At 41.6% G+C, this 21,385-nt stretch overlaps 1 protein-coding gene across 5 annotated transcripts in view; it reads right to left on the bottom strand.

Moving 5' to 3' along the window:
- EXTL3 (exostosin like glycosyltransferase 3) overlaps positions 1-21,385 on the bottom strand; it is a 140,047-nt gene that overhangs the window by 58,613 nt on the left and 60,049 nt on the right. For 2 of the 5 annotated variants that reach the window (XR_004350308.1, XM_032634447.1), the window contains exons 1-2: positions 17,529-17,662; positions 141-233 (exon numbers count right to left, since the gene is read on the bottom strand). The gene's annotated coding sequence lies outside the window, so the exon portion shown is untranslated. Of the gene's footprint in view, positions 1-140; positions 234-4,008; positions 4,028-17,464; positions 17,663-21,385 lie in introns of those variants that run through there. The other 3 variants (XM_032634448.1, XM_032634450.1, XM_032634449.1) reach the window with 3 other exon arrangements.

The raw sequence follows: 21,385 nt of genomic DNA, 5'->3' as shown, positions 1-21,385 counted from the left end.
TTCAAATGTTAAAATCTCTCTTTTTGGTTTCAAAATAATGTTCTCTGCACTTACAATCAAATCGTAACAAAGACAGAATGGAGTGGAGGAAAAGAAGAAGGCATAATCCAGGCGACTCAGCTGATTCACTCCCTTCTTACCATATGGCTCAGGGTCCTTCCTTTCTCTGACTCATGTAGCGTTACACTTCAGTATACAATTTCTGGAAATAGTGAACTCCGGGGCTTGCTCTCCTGATAGAAAATAGAGAAGTGACATGCTATTAGAAAAATACTCAAAACTGAAGTTGCTATTAAAGAATTTATTTCTGTCTACTATGAAAAGGTTTCTCTTATGTATATAAGGTGAGCATAGAATTTATTGCTCAAATGGAGGCACTGTTTTAAGTGAAAAGGGGTCCTATTAATAAATACACTGGGACAACAAGCATAAATCGGCATTCTCAAAGGCAAACCATCCAGCTATACGGTTACTTATTTATGAGCTCTAAGAGGGAATAAACCAAAATGCTAAAATGTAGAAAAATCCTTACCTTTTAGAAGTATATACTGAGATATTTATAGAGGATTTACCTGGAATTTGCTTAAAAATAAACAGGATGAGGGTGGTGAGGAGTATTCTGGGATATCAGTGAAACTAGATTAGCCATGAGCAAATTGCTGTTGACACTGAATTATGGGGATACATGCATGTCTGCTTTTATATATGTTTAACATTTCTCATATTAAAAACTCAAAAATAAATTATACAGAGTCTAAACAAAAGGTTTTTTAAAAGTTATTTGGAGACTGACGATACTTAATCTAATATTGCTAATGCTACCAACCTACAGTGAACAGAACTGGGAATAGAAACAAACGTTCTAATGGAAACCAGTAATTCAACAATGACTCAAAAAAATTTATCCCCATCAAGTTCCATCTCTTTTACTGAAATTAGGCAAAAGTGTCATCAGTGCCCAAAAGCATGAACTTTCTTCCCTAAACAGCTAATTACTGCAAGCACAAAAGAAAAAGAAAATGCTTCTGTCGTTCTCTGGAAAACGACAATGAAGGTATTAGGATCTAGAAACAAATGTCACCTGAAACACTGATAAGGAGAAATCTCATTAATTCTGTCATCGGCCACAGCATTGAATGCCCAACTTGTCAGCCTGCCCCCTACAATGCATTCTATGCACAGCAATCAGAATCATCTTCTTAAAACATGAGTTAGACCAGGGATCTCCTTTCCTTAAAAATTTTCAGTGCTTTCCCGCTACACTGCCAGGCCCTTCATAACTAGCTCCCCGACCACCAAGCTAATCTCATATGACATCACTGCCATACTTGCTCGTTCAGCTTTAGCTACACTGGCCTCCTTTCAATGCTTCAACCAGCCAAGCTCTTAACTGCTTCAGAAGCTTTATACTTGCTGATCTCTTAGTCTCGAATGCTCTTCCCCAGGCTCTTCTCTGGTTGACTCCTTCTCATCCTTCAGATCTTAATTTCTTGATATTCCTGTTTAAGGTAGATTTTCTTACCCCCTGACACTTTCTGGCACTGATCTACTGATTTCCTTCATAATATCTTTTCATTTATGTATTGTCCCTTTCTGCTTTGCTGGCACCCAGTCGTCCTCCTACCTCATATAGAAAGTGCTCCCCAAGGCTTTTGACATAATCTGGTACTGAATCCATTCGCTGAAATGGCGTCAACCCCCAAAGTACCCCCAAAATACTAGTAGACCAGTATTTCCGGCTCCCTAAAGGATACCTCCCCTAGGATACACTATGGCCATTACATGATTCGAAATATTCCCACTTTCCAATAACTTTCAGTTCTGCCCATATTACACTCTTCTAGTCTTACAAACTAGAAACAATGTGATGTACAGCAAGGAGTATAGACCTCAAAGCTAGCCAGACCTGGATCAAACCCCAGCTTTGTAAGCTATTAGATGGTCACTTAACCACTCTAAGCTGCATTTTTTTAAGTAAAAGAGAACACTCATGTTCAGGATTGTTATAAAAATCAGAGATAAAGCAGTGAGTAAAAAATACCCTGTACAGTATCTCGCATATAGTAATCTATTTATTAGCTACAAGTCCTGGAGTTATTTTTAGATCTGCCAAACTGCATCCATTCTTTTTTGTAATAATAATAATTATGGTAATAATATATTTATAATAATAATAATTTACAGTAATGTTTGCATTTATCCCTTCCTTTTATACAACTGCCTTCAACTTAGTACTGAACCATAACAAACCATTATGACTAATCTCACATTCCCCATCAGTTTATCTTGTGCATTACTCTAAATCAATCTTTTTTATTTCATCTAATAATGCTTTAGCTTGAATAATTTCAACTGACCTATCTTTGAGTTCACCAAACCATTCTTCTGCTATTTCTAGTTTAAGGTTAATTCCATCCAATAAATTCTTAATTTCAGGTATTATATTTTTCAGTTCAAGAATGTCCCTTAAGTTCTTTTTTAGAGATTCCATTTCTCTATTGAAATTCTTCATCTATTAATTTTTTCCATCTTTTCCTCCATTTTCTTTAGCATATTTATGAGAATTAAATTTCTTATCTAATTCCAACATCTGGGGCACCTGTGGATTTTATTCTATTTTTCTCTTGATTGTAGGTCATATTTACCTGTTTCTTTGTAATCTTATGATTTTTTATTGTGTGCTGGACACTGTTTAGAAAAACTATAAACACTGGAGTAAACAATTTCCCCAAGAGATGGCATACTTTTATTTTTTTTAAACCCTCTACCAGCCTGGCAGTTATATATTCAATTTATGACTTAAGTTGAAAATTTAACATTATCTCTAATATTTTATTGCTCTTCGTAATAAAAGCTCTTTACCTGTGATGACCTCTCTCTTGACTTTTACGTCAATATTGACTGATATTTCGGCTCCATCTTGTTTTTACACTCTTAATGTTAGCCCTTATTATCATTAATGCAATTCATGCTTGTTTAGATTCACCCACATATTTACCAATTTCCGTATTCAGAATTCCATTCCTTTTTGCATTTCATTCCTTCCCTCTGGTTGTTTCCCTTTTCCTGAAGTAGTGCCTCCAGTGAGAGTTTGTTGGTGGTAAACTGTTTTCTTGTGAAAACACTTTATTTCACCCTAAATCCTGAATAATGATCTAGCTGGATATACCATTGTAGGTTAATAATTCTTTTCCACCAACACTGAAGAATCCTCTGGATTCTATTACTGCTGCTGAGATGTGAGATGTCGGTCTAATTGTTGTGCCTGTGGATAACCTGACTTCATTCTGGCTATGTTCAAGATCTTTTTGCCTTTGGAATTCTGCATGTGTCTACATGTGGAATCTGGGGGGTGGGGGACGCTCAGCACTCATCAAACTTTCTGGTTCTTAAGATGTGTGTCTCATCAAACCAGAAAAGTCTCAGTCATCTGTTTGCTTTCTTTGTTTGTTTAGTCTTAGTTTGTTTAGTTTGTTGGTTATCTATTCGTATAGAGCCTGTCGCTCATTCTCTCCCTTTTGAACTCCTATTAGATGACTAGACATATGTCAGACCTCCTCATTTCATACTCCATGTCTTTAAACCTTTCTTCTATATCTTCTCTTTTGTCCTTTGTGCTACCATCTGGAAATTTCCTCAGGTCTATCCAGTTGAGGGCTCAGGAAATGTTTTCAGTAAAGAGCCAGAGAGTAAATATATTAGGTTTTGGGAGCTACATACAGTCTATGTAGAATATTTTCATTTGTCTCTTTTTTTAAACAACCCTTCAAAAACGTAAAAACCATTCTTTCCATGCAGGCTGTAAAAAATAAGCCACAACCAAGATTTACCCCACAAGCCATAGTGTGCCAACTCCTGATCTAACTCATTAATTCTCTATTCTGTGTCAAAGCGGTTGTTTATCCTACCGAGTTTTCATTTCAATGACCATTTTACATTTCCAGAAATTCTACTGACCCCTTTTTAAAAATTTCTCTTATTTTTACGATAGCACCTATTCTTTCTCACCTTTTCTATTCCTTCTCTTCAGGTGTTTAGTTTGTTCTGTCCGCTGATTCTTGCTCATCGAGGAATAGTAGATTGTTTCCCCCATGCTTTATAATTCTGTATTGAGTTCATTTTTAGTTGTGCTTTATTTCTGGGAAATCTATGTGGTCTGGGTTGAGGATATGTCCCTCCAGAACAGTTTGTGTCTTCCAGATACCTCTGTCATACTATCAGCCTTACACCACTTTTTATGTCAATTCACAGTCTGGAGATTCTCCCAGATCCCACAAGTACTGTAGATTTGAACACAAAACTCATATGAAGGGAAATCCATGGTCATGAGTTCTCAGTGAATATGCCCTTCCCCAACCAGCTCTGGATCTTGCTAAGAGAGACATCTCTCTGTGTGTGCTCACAGGTAGATTTTTTTCTAGTCTATCCACTCCTTTCGTGAATGTTCAACCCTTTGAAGATCCATACCCTTATCTGGTATCTCAGTTTAACACTCACAGGCGCAAGGCTCTTTCTCTTATCTCTGTGGAAACTAAAATGCAAGTTACTAAAACTGGCAAACACCCTAAAACCAGAGATCGCCTCCAGTCTTTTGTCTATGCATGAATAAACATGCTTACAAAAATGGGATATATGTTCTTCTTTGTAATCTGATTTTTTCCACTTATAACAAGAACAGTGTAATGCCCCACATCATTAGACGCTATACATGATCATCAATAATTGAATACAGCAAGACCACAATTTATTTAACCAGTCCCCTTTTGCTAGACATTTGTTTCCAATTTTTCACTATAATCAAAACTATAACAAATATTTTTGTAGCTATCTTTGCATACATCCACAGTTATTTCCTTAGAAAGAAAATTCTAACATAGGTCAGAGCAAGAATATCTTACCATTTTAAAAATTACCGTCTACGAGAAAGATGACCACTTATCCTCCCACCAACGATACAGAGGGCATCCGTTCGCCAATAATGGTGTGACAGAAATGGTTATTACTCCACGAGAATGTATTTGCTCTCCTACATTTCCCACTCTGCCTTACAGTTTGGCTGCAGCCGTTAAGACTAGTTCTTGCCAAAGGGAATGTGAGTAGAAGTAAGGTATCCTTTCCAGTACAAGGCAGTTAAGAATAGCCATGGATTCTTCTTCCCCCCACCACTTGAGAGACTGAAAGCAAAAAACTCTAAAACTATGAAGTGGCAAGATAAAAGCAACCCAGACCCCTGAGTCACCACTGGAGAGGAGCCACAGAAGAGCGTCATCTGAATTGTGAAGAGCGAGAAATAAACTTTTATGTTAGGCCACTAAGATTTCAGAGTCTGCTGCTGCAGTTAAGCATTAATTAACCTAATTAATGCAACCGAATGCCTTTTTTTAAAAGTTTGATAAAATGTCATTCTATTGTTTTAATTTACCCCTTATTATTGGAGGTCGAACAATTTTTGCTCATTGAGTATCTGTACTTCTCTTTCCATGCGCTATCACTTCATGTGTTTTGCCAATTTTTCTATCTCTAAATGTTTTATCTTTTTTTTTTTTTTTTTTTTTACATTAGTCTGCTGCCCATAATCACTCTTCTGCGAAACTTCCACGATCCTCTATAATCAAGGATGGCTCTACCTACAGACTCTACTTCAACTATTCCACGTACGTTCAGTGAATCTTTCAAGCTCAACCCTACACGAAGAACGAGCTGGCTCAAGTTGGGCTCTTTCTCCAACCTTCTCCATCTCACTTGCCCAACAGACTCACTGGACACCTGGAACAGCATTCTTCCTCTTTTCCACCTATCCCACTTATTCTCTGGGGCCATTTTAGAGTCCCACCTCTTCCATATAGTTTTCTCTAACTACACTTGATTTCTGAACTCTCTAAATTCCCACTGTATTCAGTATTAGAGGATTCAGAATTTGATCAACGGTTCATTAGTTTCATTTAAGCAATTTGTTTCTCTCCAGCTGGACTTAAAAACTCTTTGTAGAATGAAACTATTTTTCTGACCTCTTCTGAAATCCTTCTGCAAAATATCACATAGTTCTGGGTTCCAGGTCACTGCTCAATAAATAACAATACCAGATGAAAGTCTTAGTTTACATTTTCATTTTCAATCAAGTTTGAGATTTAGAGCCTATATAGTCTTGGTTCAAGGAAAATGAAACACTGAAAAATAAAGACAGAATTTCACAGCTAGGAGGAGGCTAGAAGGCCATCTGGACTTGCAATTAGACTCTCTAGCTCAGGACTCAACTTTGAGAATTTAAGAATGTCACACAATTTCCTCCTTAAAGTGATATTGAAAAATCCCTACTTACCTCCAGAGTTATTGTGAGGATTAAATAAAATACGATAGATTAAATTAAAAAAAATCTATGGGACACAGCTAAAGCTGTGTTGAGAGGAACATTTATGCATGAAATGCTTACATTAGAAAAGAGGGAACATCTCAAATCAATAACCTAAGCTCCTACGTCAAGAACCCAGAAAAAGAACAAAATAAACCCAAAGTAAGCAGAAGGAAAGAAAGAATAAAGAGCAGAAATCAATGAAATAAAAAACATAAAAACAAAAGAGAAAAATCAGTAAAACCAAGAGGTTTGTCAATAATTTTGACAAACCTGCTCAAGACTGACAAAGAGATACAAATTACCAACATGGGGAATGAAACAGGGGATATCACTACAGTTCCTGCAGGCATCAAACAGATAACAAAGGAAGTATAAACAACTTAACACACATAAATTGGACAACTCAGATGAAATGAACCAATGCCTCAAAAAACACAAACACCACAACTCACCCAACAGGAAATAGATAATTGGTCCTATAACTATTAAATAAATTGACTTTGTAATTTTAAAACTCCCCAAAAAGAAATGTCCAGCCCCAAAGGCTTTCACTGGAGAATTCTACTACATGTTTAAAGTATAAATACCTATTCTACACGGTCTCTTCCAGTGGGGGCAGGGGGGAGATTCCCGGTCCTTTTACCCTTTTTTGGGTATTACCCTGATACCCAAACCAAAGAGAGCACCAAAAAAAAAAAACTACAGATAAATCTCTCTCATGAATAGAGACAAAAAACACTGAACAAATATTAGTGAACAGAATTCAGTAATATATAAAAAGAATTAAATTATATTGCACTTAAGTAGGGAAGTGTTATTTTATATAGTTAATCTTATCCAGAAGCATGAACATTCATTCTCTCCATTTATTCACACCTTTATTTCTATGAAATAGTTCTGTCATCCTCATCCCGGCCCCAATGTATCATATTAAGTTAGTTTGTATTTTATATAATTTACTCATCCGTTCTCCTGGCTCTCCACCGCAACAGCTCATTCTCTGGTTCCTTTTGCCACTCCTTAAATACAGTTGTTCCTCAGGGGTTTGTCCCTTGTCCTCTTCTCTCTTTATCTTCATTTACTGGAGCTTGCCAATACCTTCAATTAGCACCCCCTGATTGGATGATTCTCAAATTTACCTAACGTTGATCTCCCTTCTGATATCTCTTTTCCAATGGTCAGCAACACAGACATCTACACCTCAATGTTCCAATGGCAGCAAGGGTACACCTCCTCTGAGTATAAGGAGGTTATGTTAGTTAAGTGTCTTCTCCCAACAAAGAGGGAAAAAAAGTTCAAAATACTTGTGCACAGAGATTTATCATTCAAATCATGGCTGATGCCCTACTTTTTACTCTTTCCCTAATCAAAATTTTCTTGCTGATAAATGGAAAGTAGAATTCTTCATATGTTAGCCACTCACTTGAGGGCTTGAAACCAGCTATGTTCCTGGAAAGCTGAAATGGTAAGTAATTCAAGTCAAAAATCCAGAAGATAAGCTGAGAAGTCATCTGGGGCTTAAGAGTTCTCATTCGGAGTTCTGCATATGCTTGTCTTGCCCCTTCATCTCCTTCCTCCTACGCCTCAACACACCCGTGCCCTCTACCATCTCTACCATCGCCTCCTCTTTGAACGTCTTCTCTGCTAACATTCCTTATCTCCATAGCGAACTCTTCCGTCATCAGTGGGAACATTACCAGCAATGAGGACCTTGCTTTTAAGAGTCTGTTGATAAAATAACCATCCTACTGACTCGACTTTTCTTCTTGTAAAACTAAAACACTCTGATATTGAAACTTCCTATCATGGATTTGGCATATCACTGTTTATTTAGGTCTTCTTTAATGCCTTTCAACAAAGTTGTATAATCTTCCTCATTAAAAAATAAATAAATAAACTCAACTAAAGTAAAACACTCAATGGAAGAGAGAAAGAAAACAGAAGGGAGGAAAGAAGGGAATAAATAGCTGGTTCCACTTGGGCTGCTGTTATACATTACATCTGAAACGTATGAAGGGAGAATGGAGCAAGAAGCAGAGAAGCTAGACACCTTCCAGATGTTCCCAAATGAAACCTTCAACTGACTTTAATATATTAAATAACTATAATAACAGCTAACGTCTATTGAATGTTTACTGTGTGCCAGGTTAGACCTACTGTATTCCTTCACACACTTAATCTTCACAAGAATCCTATGAAGTAGGTATTACTAGTATTCCCACTGTATTTATACACGAGGAAACCAAAGCACAGAGCTTAGGTAACTTGCCCAGGGGCATCCATATTGAGTAAAACTTGGATTCAACTCAGTTACTCTAAGGCCCACACTCTCTATGTCTTAACCATTATGATAAACTGCCTGTGATGTTAACTCAGGGAACACAGAGCATAGGCACATCATGCATAAATTACTTTTAAATTGTCCATATTACTACAGCTGTACTGTAACCACAGATAATGAGTTATAATTAAAACACATGGTAATACTATTCCAAACCTAAAGTCAACCTTATATTCATATTTGTTTATCTGCTAAACAAAACAAGAAAACTATATACTCAGAGTGAATGACCTACCTGTGCATCTGTGCAGGTAGTACTACATGAGCCCATCAAGAAGGCAGAATCCTATTACAACCCAGGAGCAGGTTCTACAGAACCGTTTGTACATTGCTGCTATTACTGCCATTGCCACAAGCCTTTCAAACTAGATAAAGATAGTTCTGTACAGAAAATCATTTCAATAAGGTTGTTGAAAGCAATATTTCAGAGATTTTTAAATACTATAACAACCCCAAAGAACATGATTTCCTGCTAAGCACAGGCATGACAAACAGCCTGTTACCTAGTACCTAGTTCAAAAATCAGGATGTTAATAAGCTAAACAAATTAAACAAACTAAAATAAATTTCCCAATACTAGCACTACTATTAAGACTCTGACTTCTCTCTTTTACGGTTCAAAATAACAAAAGGCACTTTCCAGGGAAGCTAACTGCTGTTAAAAAGTGACTTGTAAAAACTGAATGTAGGCAATTCACAAGTTGCAGGAGAGCGAGGTCATGTGTTTTTCACAATACAACCACCACAGTTTATTTACTGGATAAATTTAACCTGGGTGTAAATCAAAGGAAATAAAAAGTTGTCAGCAATTCAAAACCAAAACCAGGTGAGAAAAACTGGTTGTGCACTGACATACTTACTGAGTTACGAGTCAAGATTATGATACAATCACAAAGAACCACAGAGTTGAGCCACCCTTATTACAGGGCTTTGAAAAAAAAGGAAAAACAAATATTGCTTGGTCTCAAGAACAGATTTCTAAGTCCAAAGGTGTTCCACAGATGCCCCTGGCAGACACAAAAGGAGCTCACCAGTAAGTAATAAGCGTTCCTTCCGCTGCTCAACTGTGTATAGGTATTAACAAGCAAACTAACATTCTTGATTAACCCAGGTCACAATATTGCTGCATTTAGTCAGCAATAAACCTGAACCCAGAAGTCTCAACTCCCAGGATAAGTCCTCAATTGGAAAATTATGCCAATTCCTTTATCTGTTTCCCTTCCCACCAGTTTGATAACATCCCACAAATCAAAATCACATTGTCTCACAAGTCAGTTTTTAAGTAGGGTTACAAATCAGATGCACAACTCAGCTAAGAATGTTTTCACATGATAAACCCAGGCCCACCAAACATTAACTGAATCAGAATTCCCAAGCATGGGCCCAAGCTCCCGCAGTTTGACAAAGCTCCCAAGTGATTTTAATGCAGAACACACTACTCAATAAACTCAAAAGTACTGGTCTAACAAAGAACTGATGACAATCCTCATTCAGATTGATGACATCTGAATCAATGTAATTATAGACAACTAAGGAAGTCAAAGAGCAATATACCTTATTCATGCAGGAAGTCTACAGACTACATCATAGACTTTTGGAAGACGTGGGGGTAGACCTTTCACTTGTTATAACTATATATATATTTACAATGCACTCTAGATAACACACTTTACATATACTTTCTCATTTCATCCTCATATCAACCGTCTTGGGGTTAGGCTTGTTTTTTCTACTTTGCAGAAAAATAAGTGTGAATCCCAAGGTTAGGTAACCTACTTAAGGCCATACAGCAAGAAGGTGAGGAGCCCAGATACAAATCCAGGTGTCCGACCTGCACCCTGCTACCCACGTGTTTACTATTTGTTTGCTTAAAAGACTCATTTTGGCTTTGTTCATTTACAATTAAGCATGTATTGCTTTCATAATTAAATATCATCTTGCTGCAGTCACTTCAAAGTACACCACATCAGATTTTTCCATAAATAACCTGACAATTAGCTTTTTAGAAAAAAATAAAGTTGAATTCCTGCATGACAAACCAAATCCCAAAATAAGTCCCAGATGGATTCAAGAGGTAATTATAATAAATGAAACCACAAAAAGGACAAAAGGAAAACGTAAATGTAATTTCACCACAAGATAAGTACAGCCACTTTTACTGGAATCTAGGCAAAAGTGGAATCCATAAAAGTTCAACAAATCTGACTATGTAAGAATCAAAGGCTTCTACATTTTTGTTTCAGTTGAGATTCAGTGAAAAGATTGGTGGAAGCATTTACAACACAGCATTACTTTCACAGAAGTAAAAGCAATACAATAGTGGTCAAAGGAAATAAGCAGGAAGCTACACAAAAAGAAGGTGCCCAAATGCTAAACGTTTTTAAATGTTTAATCATCCCAGCAATCAAAGAAGTGTACATTTAAAACAAGACACAGTGACATTTTCCACCTATAAACCAGCAAAGAATAGTAAAATTACAGTATCTGGTACTAACGAGGGTACATTCCCATACTCTGGTGCTGGGAAGGAGAACCCACACTCCTTTCTGGAGCACAATTTGGCCTTAAGCAATAAAAGCCCTGAAATGGTGCCTTCACTTTGACCCTACAATTCCACTTCGAGACATTATTCTTAAGAAAGAATCATGAATGAGAAAAAAGATTTAATATCAAGAATGTCCACATTACGAAGTAAACCATTTAGTATAATAAAGTACAGTACATCTCTGTACTCCGCTGGCAGCTACAGTGACAGGTAGGTACTCTTACGCTGTATCAGTAGGAACGTAAACTTGCCATCTGTAACAAGTCTTTAAAATATTCATATCTTCGACTCAGCAATTTCACTTTCTAGGAATGCATTCTATGTGAACAAAGATTTGTATTATTGATATAAAAATGTAATCACCAAGCATTCTTTATAATAGCAAAAAAAAATTATAAATTAAATGTCCAAGATTAGGAGGAAGGTTAAATATTAAGTATGATAAATCATGTCATTAATATGATTATCACTCTGTCATTAATATGTTATCTCTCTGTCAATAAGCTTTTCAATCGTTTTAAATCAAATGGGAAAATGTTCACAATATGTGAAAAATACAGATTCCACTGTATGGAAAGAGGAGGTGTAAAAACAGGTTTTTTTGTGTTTTTTTTAAAACAGGTTTTTTAAAATAAGATCTTCAGATAGATTTTGCTGAAGAATCCTTCTGGAACAGTCAACTTGATGCGCAAGTGCCTAAAGCATAAACTAATTTCTCTAAGGGTTTCCATGCCTCAAGAAAATAAGATTTTCACCTTATGCTATGGAGGTATACAATTGATATCATTAGTGTAGACTCTAGTCTCCCTAAATGAGATAGCAAACTCAAGTAGAAGTTTGCTAAACAATACGTAAATCAGCTTTATGACTCAGGCACCCAACTTCAACCTGCATGGGTGAATTCAACTGGAGACTCCGATTCTGTCACCCCTTTATCACTACTACCATCTTTCTGATCCATCAGGCCCCCTTAACTTCATAATTCCTGTCTTTCTTGACTCATATGTTCCTTATCCTTTTTCAACTCATAAACTAAAGGGGTAGACTATATGACCTCAAAGATCCTTTGAGATTCTAGGACCCCGCTGACTTACAACTGCCTTGCACACAAAAAGCACATACATACTGTTTACTGGTGGCGGGGAGGGAAATATTACAAACAAATAAACTCAAGGTTATCCCCAAGACCTCCTTTTGTTTCACCCCCAAAATTTCAAGCATAATGCTTTCTTTTAAGGCCCCCCTTAATTTTCCACTGAATCCGATAATAATAATTTGGAGTCCTCACCAACTATCTTCTCCATTTTAAGCCACAATGCCTTTATACTTTACAGCTCCACTTCAGAAATAAAGGCAGTCAGGCTGGGAAGAGTAAGTCAAGGTTGGAAAAAACCCAGGATACAAAAAGATTTTATCAGTCTGGAATATCTAAGCAGATAACATTTAAAAGAGATAAAGGCAGGGCTTCCCTGGTGGCGCAGTGGTTGAGAGTCCTGTCCCCGCCCCCCACCCCCTCCGCCCCGATGCAGGGGACACGGGTTTGTGCCCCAGTCTGGGAAGATGCCACATGCCGTGGAGCAGCTGGGCCCGTGAGCCATGACCGCTGAGCCCGCGCATCCGGAGCCTGTGCTCCGCAACGGGAGAGGCCCCAACGGTGAGAGGCCCATGTACCGCAAAAAAAAAAAAAAAAAAAAAAAAAAGAGATAAAGGCAGAGTTCGGCACTTAGATCCCAAAACTACAAGGAAATGATTTAGCTTAATAACAGCACACACACACACACACACACACACACACACACACACAGTTGTGATTTTAGCTGACTATAATTTCAGTGAATCAAGAATATATGACTATCACCTGTTTTTCCTGTTTTTTTGTTTTGTTTTGTTTTTTGGTATGCAGGCCTCTCACTGTTGTGGCCTCTCCCGTTGCGGAGCACAGGCTCCGGACGCGCAGGCTCAGCGGCCATGGCTCACGGGCCCAGCCGCTCCACGGCATGTGGGATCTTCCCGGACCAGGGCACGAACCCGTGTCCCCTGCATCGGCAGGCGGACTCTCAACCACTGCGCCACCAGGGAAGACCCGCCTGGTTGTTTTTTTTTTAAACAAAGTATAGTGTCAAAAACAAAAGAGTAAAAGTTAACCCCACTCTGCACTCTGACCCTGTATACTGAATACTGTACACTGTGCTGAGCGCCACACTTTAAGAGGGACATTAACAAAGTGAATGCAGGGCAGAGGACTAAGAAATTGGTGAGGGGATTTGAAACTGTCAAATAAGAAACAGCTGAAGGAAATGGGGATCGACAGCCTGTGGAGTAGAAGACCTAGGAAAAGGATGGTAATCTCAATGACCACAGAGGCCCTGAGAGTGAAGTAGATGAACCAAGGTGGCTGGCAGAGACCTTAGCACAACGGAGAGCATATGTAGCATCTAAGGGAGATTACTACCATCAGAAATGTGAGCTCTACAGCACCAATGCCTATAATTTTTTCTTAAGAAAAGCCATAAAAAGAGATTTTTATGTGAAATCTCTGCATTTCTAAAAGTTGGCTCCCAATGTAAGTCTTTGTGTAAGTTGGGTGGCCAAATGGTATGTACACAGGCCTCACTTGATCCATGCACAGTAATTTGCAACTCGTGTCTTGGGGAACATGATGGCTGTCTTCCAACATCTGCAGAACTGTGAGAGGGAAAAGGAATAGACTTGTTCTACACAGCCCTAAAAGGTGACACTCACAGAAAGGCAAACTGCAGCTCAATAAGGAAAAGCGTCCTAAAAACTAGTCTGCAAATTAGAATGGTCTGCCCAGGAAGGTTCACATCACTGTATTCAAAGAGGGACAGGTCAGTAATGTTATTAGCCAATTCAAGAATGCTGCCTCTTACTACATCTGGTCAAATAACTAAACCTCCCCAAGCCTCAGTTTTCTTTCTTGCCTTCCTCCCCCTCAAAAAACGGAATACTGTAACATTTAGCCTCTTATCTCTCAGAGTTACTATAAAGATCAAAATCTATGTGAGGAAAAAAAATATATGAAAGTATATGATCGCCAAGAACTATAGTAATTTAAGACATTATTGTAATCTACCATCATAATGTATTTATGTATGTCTTATCTCTCTTACTATACAGGCTAAGGGCATATTCCAAATTTAATTCATTTTTTAAAATTCCTCAGAGTACCAAATGTTTGTTGAAAAAAGGTTTAAAAGGAAGTTGGAGGAGACAGTTAAAATGACAGTATAAGAGGATAAGATAAACAGCCAAAAAAGCAAACATCCAGGGGGTTAATCATTAATGACACTGATCAGCCTAAAAGGTATTGGGCACAGTCAAACGGAGAAATACAGAAAAGTAGCAACATGTGTGTGAAGGCGCGATACTTTAAGGCAGGCATTGGCAAACTACAGCCAGCTGCCTGTTTTGTAAATAGTTACATTAGAATACAGCCTTGCTCATTCAGTTATGGATTGCACGTGTGTATTATTGTATGTACATACTGTATATATGTACTATATATCAATAGATGTTGTTTTCAATCTACAGCAGCAGAGCTGAATAGTTGCAAAGCCTAAAATACTCATTATTTGGCTGTTAACAGAAAAAATTTGCCTACTTTTCTATAAAAGTACTCCCAGGTTACAAACCACAGAATGCCGAGACATAGTTCATCTTCCCTATGGCTCCATCCCTGCGATTTTAATGGGTCATTTTGGTACATGTAAGCAAAATCCTACACTAAACATCATGACCTAAGAGCAGAGGAGGTAAATATGTCACTGAATGGGGTCTTCATATTCCTCTTATATACCCAAGATTATAAAATTTTTAATGCTGCTTCTTTTCCACCTAGTAATATCACCAAAGAGATCTGAAAAACTCCAGGTGTACAAGGAGTGTGGAACTGGTTCTAGCAGGAAAAGATCATGCTTAGAGGTGAGCCTCCCCATCTCTCTTGAGTTCTCGAACTCCGTCTGCTTGAGCTCCACTATTTCAAGGAACCTACAAATAGATGAAAAATCCTTTCTTTCCTCTTAGTTACCCTATCATTACCAGTTCTCAAAAGGAACAGCTGCCGAAAATCAAGAGAAAAAAATAAAATGAAGATAAATATGTTAACAGAAGTTTCCTGAGCTAAACTTAATATCCAGCAGAAACTAGTGCACAGTTTTACGACTTTATGAAAGGTTCATATTCCTTGCCTCACTCTGAAGTAATTATATGCAAAGACATTCAAGCCTCTACCAACAGCAGATCAGGAGGGATCTTCATTTTTCTAATACCTCAATCTCCTTCTGCTTCAGGCAGTATCTCCAACCCTCCTCCACCGGACCATCTACCAGTCTTGGCTCAGTTAGGGACGCCCACACACACACAGCCCACCACAGCCAAGGCCTCACTCCTGTACCACCCTTCAGTGAGTTTTCAATCAACAGCTAGCCTAAAGCCCTGAGGGAAAGGGCGGGCCCTTATCTAATCCCCATACATTCTTCTGATGGTGTCAAGCTATCCTTTGAATCTCCCCCCTTCACCCCCTGGAAGTCTACTTCTCAAGCTTAACTTTACCCCTGACTCATTCCTCTCAAACCTGTTTGCTTAAATTCTTTGTATTCACAGGTTAAAACTCTGAGGCCTAATCATAAAAAGATTCCAACTACACACACTAAGCAGGTTTTCTTCGCCTTAGTAAAGTGAGGCGTGGGGACCTGAAGACACAAGCTCAGCAATCGTTTGTCCAGTAGGTATGCCCCCCGGAGAGCAGTGGCCATCTCTTCAAGTATTAAATAAACCATGTTTCAAGTATTCTGAAGATCCACGATTTGAATCCTCTTCCGGAAAGCACTGAGGCCAGTTTCCCTCATATCAATATTTATGAGTACTAACGACTCCTCACAAGCAGAAGATCAGGAAATTCCCACAGGAAAAGGTATTTTTAACACACCAAGTATGAGTTTAACAACATGGGTCTTCTTTCACCCTGAAATATTTAAAAGTCCCCCTAGTAAAAGTTGGTGAGAACGCTGAGCTCCACTCAAGACTATCAGGACCACCCAGGTTACGATCCCAGGCACTCAATACAGTTAGAATAACTGAACTAGAGTGCGAGACACTGGCTGAGCAAAACGGGGGTAAAGGCCGTCTTCGTGACTACAATGCACAGATCTTTTTAAAAAACGTAAGAAAACATGGGGAGCCCAGCCTTCAAAAATGAAGCTACCTAAATTGGAGAAAGAAAGCGAGGAGAAGAAATATAAAGAGACCTCTTAGATAAACCACATACGGGGAAAAAAACTGGACATGTGCTCTGCCTCTCCTCCTCCAAAGGAGTGGAACCGAAAGGACTTGATGAAGCCCCTTAGAATTTCTGAAAAGAAAAGAGGAGGGAGGGATCCATCAAATTCAAGTCTTTTGAGAGCCACAAAAACTTAAAAAGGTTCTGAACCAAGGGCTCAACGTGGAGAAGAGAAACAGCCTCTGTGCAGTCTGGCAGCCCTGCCCGGTCTCCATAGGGTTCCGGATTCGCACTGAACCGTGCCGGGTAATCCGAATAACTCGGCTAAGATTTCAGTCGTGTAGACGCGCACTCCGCAGCCCCTCTCCTGCCCAAGCAGCTTTGGGCCCACCGCTTCAGATCCTGGGCCCCAGGGCCCCAGAAGCACAGAACAGCAGCACCTGGACCCTTGGGCAGGAAGTGGCTATTCTGACTGTGGGCTCCTCATAAAAGGAGGTGAGCCTGGTGAAAAGAGCCAGAGGAAGAGCAGCTGCTGGCGGCTGTGTCTGAATGCAGCGGAAAGCAGAACTGGGAGTGTGTGCACGCAGAAAAGGGGAGGGGGGCAGTCCGGGAGGCCCCTTCGTGGACCGAAGATGCTCTGCACAAACAGCTGGACAAACACGGGGGGGGACGGAGGGGAGAGGGCTGCACAGCTGAGGCCGAGCCTTTAGAAAAAGGGGTAGAGGTGGGTGCGAGGTAACTGGGACTATAGGGGGCGTCTGGGGGTGGGGTGGTCGCGTTTAGACCCCCCCAAACCCCCGAGGGAGCCCGTTACCCGTTACCCACCCCCCTCGCTGGTGGCTAAGGCTCTGGAAGTCCTCTCCCGAGACGTCTGAGAAGGCCTACTCCGAGGCTGCACGCCCCCGCCGCACCGGGCAGCAGCCTTTCGCCGGCTCCCGCGGCCCCAAAGCGGCCGGCCCCTGACGCGGCCGGCCCCGGGATCCCTACCACGAGCCCCTTCCGGGCTGCCGCCCCGGCTGCTCCGGGCTCCCGCCGCCGCCAGGAGTCCTACCGGCTTCCAGTTCAGGGACGAGCCGCCACCGCCGCCTGCGCGAGACTCGGGCTCCCAACAGCCGCTCTCGCCGCCTGCAGCCCGCCTTCCAGGCCGCGCCGGATCCTCAGCTCCCCCTGCAGGCTGGCAGCCATTTCCGACCAGCGCCGGCGGAACTTGCCGAAGTGCGCCGCGCCGGAAATGGCCGAACCCGGGCGCTCGCGAGCTGGGGGTGGGGGTGGGGGTGGGGACGCGAGGGGAGCGTGGGGGGCGGGGAGTTGGCGGCGGGCGGGGGGAAAGGGGCGTGGCTGGGCCAAAGGGGCGGGGCGGGGCGTCAGCAACTTTGCCGACCGCGCCCGAAGGGCCGCCAAGGCCTTGGGCACCGCGAGCGGCCGCGCCGGGGATTGTGGGAGACGCCCGCGTGGAGGAAGCCCATGCCCGCCCCTCTGGGCCCTCAGACCCGCGTCCTACCAATGCTCCTAACCCTTTCCTAAAAACCTCTCCGGGGCTTGCGAAGAGAATGCTCCCGCCGGCTCTGGACCGCGTTCTGACTCCAGAACCTCAGCCAGTTGGAGCGGCCCGGTGAACTTTAGGTCTAAAAATAAAGCCATCCCCACAGAAAAGGCCTTCCTCAGTGAGCTTAACCGGTCTCCGGCAATGGTCTGGAGTTGTGAAACACTCTGATTATTTAACAACAAAGAAAAGGCCAGACGGCGTGATGCCTAGGGAAAAAAATCCCGGGGGTTTGCAAAAACAATGGTTTAGTCCAGTCGTGTTGGCGTGATCAACCAAAACTGGGAGGATAAGGCGATGCAGTTTGAAATACTTAAGAGCCAACCCCTGTGAGCGGAAAAGCGCACATATTCCTACTGCCCTAAGAGACGCGTCACTGTCAACTTCCACACTTGCAAAGTCAGGACAAAACTTTTTGTTTAACTGAAATGATGGGAGTGGGTTGAGGAACTCCACCAATCCTGAAAGACACACCTGATTATGAATGTTCACTCAGGAATGCGTTTAAGCCATTATTTAAAATCCGTAAATGCAATATGATGTAAGATCAAATTTGCTTCAACTTTTTTTAAACATGCTTTTAATTTCCAAAGGGCGGGGCTTCCACTCCAGGGTTTTCCAACCAGGGAACCCGACACACACCAGGACACGAAGAAGCTGGGGAGGCAAGGCAGGGGCGAGCTGGAATCCCCGTACTTGGGTGGTCTGTATGTTAGACAAACTGCACGCCCTGAGACCCCTCCACAGCTGCCCTGTCTCATCCACACACCTTTCCTGGTGGAGCCCAGAGGCTGACATGGGACAGTTTGGGCTAAGGCTTCCATTTGCAAAACAAAACTTTTAAAAACCTAGCAACCTGTTCTCCAGAGAACACTCTTCATCTCCCCAAACCCATCCACCCCTCCTTTTTCTGATCCCCCTTTTCTTCTCTCTTTCCTGACATCTCCTTACTCTTCCCTCTCACCACACTCTTACCTCTCCTTTTCCCCTTATTACTAAGGGCAAACTTAAACCTTCAAAGTCGTACCACTGTCATATATGTACAAAAACAACCCCTTTCTGGGCTTCCCTGCTGGTGCAGTAGTTAGGAATTTGCCTGCCAATGCAGGGTACACGGGTTCGAGCCCTGGTCCAGGAAGATCCCACATGCTGCTGAGCAACTAAGCCCGTGTGCCACAAGTACTGAGCCTGCACTGCAAAGCCCATGAGCCACAACTACTGAGCCCATGTGCCACAACTACTGAAGCCCATGCACCTAGAACCTGTGCTCCACAGCAGAAGCCTGCACACCACAACGAAGAGCAGCCCCCCACTCACAACTAGAGAAAGCCCGCGTGCAGCAACGAAGACCCAACGCAGCCAAAAATAAGTAAATAAAATAAATTTATCACACACAAAAAAATTCCTTTCTAACTTTTACCAATTTTGTTGAGAAAAGTTGGAGGCAGGGAAGCAAAAAATCAAAATGCTTTAAAAATCAAAAGAAATGAAATGAAAATGGAGAAAACTGTTCTGTTGCCCAAATATCAAGAATAGCCTGGGCTTCCCTGGTGGTGCAGTGGTTGAGAGTCCACCTGCCGATGCAGGGGACACAGGTTTGCACCCCGGTCCCCCGGTCCGGTAAGATCCCACGTGCCATGGAGCGGCTGGGCCCGTGAGCCATGGCCACTGAGCCTGCGCGTCTGGAGCCTGTGCTCCGCAATGGGAAAGGCCACAACAGTGAGGCCCGCGTACCGCAAAAAAAAAAAAAAAATAGCCTAAAGTTGTTCTTTTTTTTTTTTCTTCACACTTCATCTTCTTGGCTCTCCTCCAGAGGTCTGTGGCAGCAGGCAGAAGTCTGGCAGTGTGGGAAGAGACGCAACAGAAGCCCAGAAGCCAGGGCTGGTTCATCACCAAGCACTGGTTCATCTCCACGCGGACAAAAGAGGGCCTGCAGATAGCTGCTTCCTGGCGGACTCATCCTAAATGTCTTCTTCTACATCTGAGTGACTTAACATTGCTGACCCTAACGCCGACTTATTTGATTCCAACAATAGTTCAAGATTTAGGGTGAAAAAGGATACCCAACCAAAATTTGGTCAAACCTTGACATCCCTAGAGCCCTGGGTGCTGCTGAGCACCTGCCTCCTTTGGATCTTGTGAGCCTCTTTTCTCCCACAGTTCATCTCTCTAGCTATGATGTGGGCCACTTTCTTTTCCTCTCCGCATTCTCTTCCTAGCATCATCTAAACCTCGAAGCAGATCCCTCACTGCATCGCCCCAGTCCCTATTTTCCAGCTGGAGACATCACCGTCATCATCCTATGAATACCTATTTTATGAATACTAAGCTAAACCCTTTGTTGGCATTGTCTCAGTTAAATCCTTGCAGGGTGATATCAGCTTACTGATAGGGAACTGACATGTCAAGAGGCTAAATAAATAAGGTGCCCAAGGTCACAGAGTGAAGTGCAAAGTACAGATGGAACTCCAAGTCTCCCCAACTTCAAAGTCGATATTCTTGACCAGAACAATCTGGTTGTCTTACCAGGACCTTAAACTTAATGTATCCCACACTGAACTCATCTTTATCCCTTCCCCCTATGCTCTCCTCAAATGCCCTTATTTATAATAGTGTGACCACTATCTTTCCTAACATAGAAACTCAAAACCTGGCATTTTTTTTTTTGGCTGCGCCATGCAGCTTGCAGGATCTTAGTTCCCTCGGCAGTGAAAACACCGAGTCCTAACCACTGGACCAACAGGGAATTCCCCTGGTGTCATCTTTGACATCTCTCTTTACCTGCACGTTAAATCAATTTTCAAGACTTAAAGCCTTGACGTGTAGGATCTCTACAATCTGTCCTCTGCAGTCTCACACCTAGTTCCTGGCTTCAAGTCCTCTCCTGGGCTGTTGCCTTACTATTTTAAGTTCTGGCTCAGGAAATACAATCACATTCACAGGGGCTCTCCTCAAGAAAGAAAGCCAAAACAACAGGACATACAATGAAGCTCATCTTCGCTGATATGAGACCTCTCAATATTATGACCTTTTACAACATATTGCAGGCTTCTAATAGCAGGAGCCTATGGGTCTTCTCTCTAAAGCATGGTCATAAGGGACTCAGCAGTGCCCAGTCTCTTTATTTTTGGTTCCAAATTTTAAATTCCCAGAAAAGAGACATGACTGGCCTGGCTTGGGTCCCTTTTCCACCCCTCGATCCATCAGCCTTGGTTGAGCAGCGGGTGAACCTTGTCTAAATATAGCAGTTGGAGCCTCTCCTATAAATAGGGCTTGTTGAGCTTCCCTGGTGGCACAGTGGTTGAGAGTCCGCCTGCCAATGCAGGGGACACGGGTTCTTGCCCTGGTCCAGGAGGATCCCACGT

This window comes from Phocoena sinus, chromosome 6 (genome assembly GCF_008692025.1).
Source record: "Phocoena sinus isolate mPhoSin1 chromosome 6, mPhoSin1.pri, whole genome shotgun sequence".
In the NCBI taxonomy this organism is placed as follows: Eukaryota; Metazoa; Chordata; class Mammalia; order Artiodactyla; family Phocoenidae; genus Phocoena; species Phocoena sinus.
Note: the sequence above shows the minus strand (reverse complement) of the source record. Positions and strands in the feature narration are given on the sequence as shown.